The following is a 6,000-nucleotide window of genomic DNA, read 5'->3' as shown; positions in this document are numbered from 1 at the left end:
GTTGTGCTGCGATAGCAGGCGCTGCTCCTGAGCAACTTCTCGCGATCAATCACCAATTTCACATTCCCGTACTACGGCGGTCAATTTGGTGACAACCCGGTTGGCGGGTTGCAATGACGTCGCAAGGTCGCATGACCTAGGCTGCGCAATAAGGTTGATATTTTGGGCATTTTTCACTAAACCGACTTCGAGGTCGACGACGCCGTATTTTCTGCGCAAGGGGAAGCTTAACGCTTTCACTGCAAAATTGGCTCGGCTTATTACGCAGCTCTTTAATGGTTACTTAACCTCTCCAAAAGCAACAATTTATATATCATGTAGGCATATGGACTACATATATGCACTCGCTGCCAATAGATAAATATACGAACAAACCTGCGAATGTTTCAACTGGTAAGAATGATTACGACAGGCCGTTTCAACACATGTGTTCGGTGAATGCATTTCATGTAATATGGCATCAGTTTCCTTCTTTCTGAAAAATAATTGATACCGGATTCCTAGATTTCAAGAGTCAATTAAATAAACCCAGTGCATACTGCGACATTCAGTGCAATGATCTTTCTATAACAGCACTCCACACTTTATTGCTCTCATGGAAAACGGCACCGCAAAGATAACGGGGACTGCATTAAGGAAACACAGACCACAGGATAAGAGCAAGACTACCAATGCAATTTTTAATGACTGATTACCTCAGATGAATAGAGCAATTGGTTGCTATCTCTGAATGCATAATTAGAAGGCAAGGTTAAAGGAGGTTTTACGACAAAATGCTTCTTAAAGCATTGAGCTACTGCGCTTTTAGCTGCTTAAAGAGTCTGGTGCAGAACAGTCGCTAATGAGATGATTCAAACCAAAAATCGAATTTAGCAATGCGAGCTAATGAGCTTGGGTCTCCCACTTAAAAAGGGTAAAAAGTCTTAATATTCTCAACAGATTGAATTTTATGCCGTAGACTTCAGATAGACTACCAGCTTTTGAATAAAGGACTGTTCAGAATGATAAATTCACTGCTTCAAGAGACGTCAGGTGAGGCAACTGATACCAGTTTATAGGCACAAGTAGCCTCTTTTCAAATATAGAGAACTAGACTTGAGAAGATATTATTCCAAAGTTGGCACAATAAAACGAATACAGTTAATTAAAAATGTCACCACCGACAGGATCATGCGTGTACCAGGTCCTTCACCCCGGGAGAACGAAAGCAATTGCGCCTCAGCTGTTTTGCGGAGCACCATACTGGTCTGAAGGAACGAAAGTTTCTCTTAAACATTGCTCAGACATAGTTGTTTTTTTTCAACTGCTGCGATTCTTCAAAGCAAAGCAAAAAAGTCAGCACAAAAGCCCCTTCCCCTGGCTGCTTCCTGTTAGCTCTCCACGGCAAGAGTTTCTATAAGGCAAGGCATGCTGCCAGCGACAAGTCAAGCTACCACTTGTCAGTGCAAGGCAAGAGTGGAAGTTTCGGAGGGGTTTACGGCTGCCTCGTCTGTTATCTTTCATAGTGTTTCTTGAGACTTCGAGCGGAGCTGGGCAATAACACCGCGGGAATAGATACGGCATTTTTTGGAACTTATGTATGCTGAAAGTAAAAAGAAAAACGAAAGATTGTTGAGGCACAACCGTCTTCACTAGGTAATATCTTCTCCGGTCTTGGTACCGGTATAATAACAAATGCCTGGTATGATGCTGCGCAAAGACGCAGAGATGAGATCTCCCGAGTTGAATTTAGGTGAGCTGCATTCCATTCATGAGATGCAGCAAGCCGTGAATCAATGTGCCGTATACAAATCGCAGTTTTATGAAGCCAAGAGCAGATATTCCGGCTGTTTGTGTTGGCACTCCACACAAGTCTCGGCAGCTTGAACACATACAACGCCCTGCGCATCATTCGGCAGAGAGTTACAGATGAAAGAAGTCATTTTGCCGGCATCGGGTACCTTCAACCGAAAGACCTCGTGCCAGAAACTTGCTGCTTATATAGTAAGGATTTCATATTTGATCTCCCTAAAATTGGAGAGATGAACATTGTTTTTTTTTTCTACGACAAAGTATACAGCCTTAAGCCTCTATATAAACTTTCCGTTATTAACATAGCGTAAACATCGCCCTGAGTGATAATCAGCAAGAATCAATAAGTTGTGCTGTCGCCCATACGCATAATGTCAGTCCTTCAAAACACAGACTGGAAGATCTACGCTTTGCTAGGAACATAAAAAACACTTTTGTGCGGATTCTTATAAAAGCGCGAAGAAGAAACGTTTGTATATTGACCTGTTGAGCTAGCTCTGCCAATTTTTGAAAAGTCGAGTCTATTGTATACGCACTGCTGCATTTTAGTTCTCTCATAATCATTCTTTATTAAAAACATACAAATATACAATGACACTTCAAAACAGCACTAATACTGCGAAAACCTGCAGCTGCGGATGCGTTCCCGCTGCTGTTTGAGTTTGCAGGCAGTCTTAATCCGATAGCGCACGTTTAGCAGGCGGCGGCTCTTCGATGGTCCTTTCAATGCCAAGAGGGCAGCTAGTCCGTATTCTTCCCTGTTTTGCTTGCAATACTCCTTAACGTACTATGCGTTCTTCTGGAGAGGAAGGTCAGTCTGGTTACGACGCGCACCGCCTCCTGCACCCCTGGGTTTAGAAGTTTATAATATTTCGCAACCTCTCTAGCACGTCGAAACTCTGCTGCTAGCTGGGGCCGATACAAATGCATTAAGCCTGCAGCGACGAACAAACTGCCCCCTATTTGGATTCCATTCTCAGCTCCTAAGAAGACGAAGCGGCAACATGCGCAAATGTAAAGCGACGCTGAAGCCTAGGATGCGCTGAAGCCTTGCCGTACTTAGGCTCCCTGTAACAACTTTAATGTGCTAAAGAATAAAGTGCCTTTTAGAGAGAAGGTAATCGTTATAAACCAAGAAGCAAAGTACGAAAGCATACAACTGAGACAAGCTCTATGTCAGTGGGGATCACACATTCATTAATATTGTATACAATACAATACTTTAATCGGGGTTCTATTACGCAAGCGTGAATTGTTGAAAAATATTTTGATCCTTAGAACAATTTCAAATGTGCCAGCGAAGACACAGCAGTTCTCCAGTGATGTACATTGTATTATGGAAATTATTAGCACGTCAAGATATATTTTTAATGCGTAAACCTTATTTTACCCATTGAGCGAATAATCTGTGTGTGTGTTAACACACGATAGTGTCCATAAAAGATGGCATGCTGATGCAACTTGGCATGTTGGGGTTAAATTAATGATCTGTCGCGGGAGGTTGCTAGAGACAACCAGGATCGTACAAGGCCCATAGGTGGCAGCAGCTGCCATCCCAGAGCAGTGGCACACCGGTTACCCGCAGCACCACTGCGCCAAGTGTTGTACACTAGCAGAGAAAGACCAATTCTGCATGCATGGCCATTAAGGCATTAGCTATCGCGTCATGTTTTTCAGGCGGAGCGCGGGCCGCGCTACAGCAGCGACTACCTCACGAAGTTAGGACGCAGATCACGAGGTGTGCAACGGGGCCCCGGCGGTGGCTACGTACAGTAATGCAGAGGTTGCATTTTCAGCTGCCTGGAATCGGGTTATATAAAGCCGCAGCGCGTAGCGACTGCTATAATATGCCTTCTGACACGCAGGCAGTGTTCTCGCAGTGAGAACTTCTTGTGTTATAGGGTGCCTAGTCCTAACAAAGCTTGTGCCTACGCCGTGCAACAGCCATAAAGCTAAAACGCAGCATGAGCGCTCATCACGCATCTGTGGCGGCGGAATCTTCTTTGAGGGTCAGAAACGAGGCCATGTGATGTTAGACTGTGTATAGTGCGTTCCCCAGCTGAGCATTGTTGGTGCCAGTACTTTTGCAGCTAGATCACGTGGTCAGGATGACCGCACCTCATCCGCCCGTAAACGCTTCGTCTTTAAGCGGCTTGAAGCGGGGGCCATTTGGCACGTGAAGCTCCTTCGCCATTGCAGACGTGAGACCATTGCATAAAGTGCAATAGGTAGCCGAAAAAGGGAGTCGACTTTCTTGGTGAAAATGCCATCTGAAGCTCCGTTTAGAGTCCATAGCAGCACTGGGCCTTTGAAGCAGCCAGTGCTGCCACTTTGACTGTGCTGGTGAGCTATAATTCGAAGGATTTATGAGCGGTATTGTTAATATGAGAGAGCCGCGGGATTATCGGGTCAACCTCACAGAAGATGGCAGAGGGTGGGCACACTACCGCAGAAGGGCATTGTGCAAGATAGAACGCAGGGAAAAAAACTGCAGGTGGCACTTAAGCTTCCATGTAAAGGTATAACGTGATAGGTTTAAGGTGTTAATGCTCACAAATGCGAAATTGGCCATTCTCTACTTTACATTCATAAATAGCTGGGAGTCCTGATGCCATTTCCCGTGGATTGGTGCAGCAGTTAAGCTACGCGCCATAGCCATGTGAAGGCAGATGCTGCACCGGCACAAACCATCCAAGCCTGGTGACAGACGGCTACCGAACGGGTCAATGTATAAACGAGAAGTTCAGGTAACACAGCATGTTGCTGGACGGGCACTCACTGAATAATCTACCCAAGCAATGCCGCACATGCGGGATGAATGTCGCAAAAAAAAATTGGAAGGAGCACTTACCTTCCACCATCATTATCATCATCATCATCATCATCATCCTTACTACATCCCCTGCAGGGCAAAGGCCTCTGCAGTGTCTCTCCAATTAACCCTATCCTTTGCCAGCTGCATCCACCCTTTGCCTGCAAACTTCTTAATCTCATCCGCCCACCTAACCTTCTGCCGCCCCCTGCTACGCTTACTTTCTCTTGGAACCCACTCCGTTACCCTTAAGGACCAGTGGTTATCTTGCCTTCGCGTTACATGCCCTGCCCAAGCCCATTTCCACTTACCTTCCACTTCGAGGTTATGACGTTTTAGGGAAAAGAGTTATTTCCTCTATATGCAGAATGTCATTCTCCACTTTAGATTCATAAATCCCTGCCAGTCCTTACACCCCTCCTGGCGCAGTCGTGCAACGGTTAAGCGATGTGCCACAGCTCTGCAACGGCGGATGCTTCCAGCGGCGGTCGGCCTTGTGCTGCCCAAGTTGCTTTCCCCGAGATGCAAACAATTAACTTAACCGCCAGCTGCCATGGTGGGCAGTTGGCTCACTGTCCGGTGGGCAGGTTGTTAGTACGCCGCGAGGTCATGTCACCTAGGTGGCTCTCTTGCCTCCTCGGTTGCTGTCTGGTGACCACCTGCAACAGCCATGCGCGTGATTTTTCGGTCACAACGCCGAAGCCGACAACGCCGGCACCAGATTGTCTGGTAAAATGGTCTTTAACATTGTTGCGTTAAAAGAACAAAAAGCAAATATTTTATTCTCTAACAGTGGCCAATCTTTGCAGGCAACCAGAGCACTTATTTCGTGAACTCATCAAGGCCTTCCGCATCCGCATGTACCAGCAAACCTATATCAGTCAGCCTTCGGTGGCATTAACTGATTGGCAGTGTAGGTTCTCAGTGTCTACGTTTGGTTATCAGTCAAATAACAAATGCAGTGTTGATTGTATTTCTTTTCTTTTAGACCGCAGCGCTTAGGCGCCCCTTCCTGCATTCGGTTTCTCGTCACCGTAGGCAGCGTAACATGTTGTCTAAATGACAGAGTGAAACGCCACATGGAAGGTAGGCAACCGCGAGAAGATGCCACAGTTTGGGTAGCAGCGTAGCCCGCTACCTACCAGCGGTAGCAAGTGGCGTCTGAAGATCTGCGCGCCACTCTCGCATTACCGAATATCATAATCATCTGTCAAATTGTACTTCTGCTGCTTGGAGAATAATTTTGTTGACGAATGCAGCTTTGCTGTTCTTTTTTCCTTGTGTAGTCATATTATGGTTTATTATCAGTACCCCTACTTTCAGGAACAGATATTCAGCATAGAGGTAGCGCTCGTCCTTGGAGTTCTTCGTCCTGTAGTCGTCTTCACGCCCTTTTT

The sequence above is a fragment of the Amblyomma americanum genome, chromosome 4, assembly GCF_052857255.1.
Source record: "Amblyomma americanum isolate KBUSLIRL-KWMA chromosome 4, ASM5285725v1, whole genome shotgun sequence".
Classification (NCBI taxonomy): domain Eukaryota; kingdom Metazoa; phylum Arthropoda; class Arachnida; order Ixodida; family Ixodidae; genus Amblyomma; species Amblyomma americanum.
Note: the sequence above shows the minus strand (reverse complement) of the source record.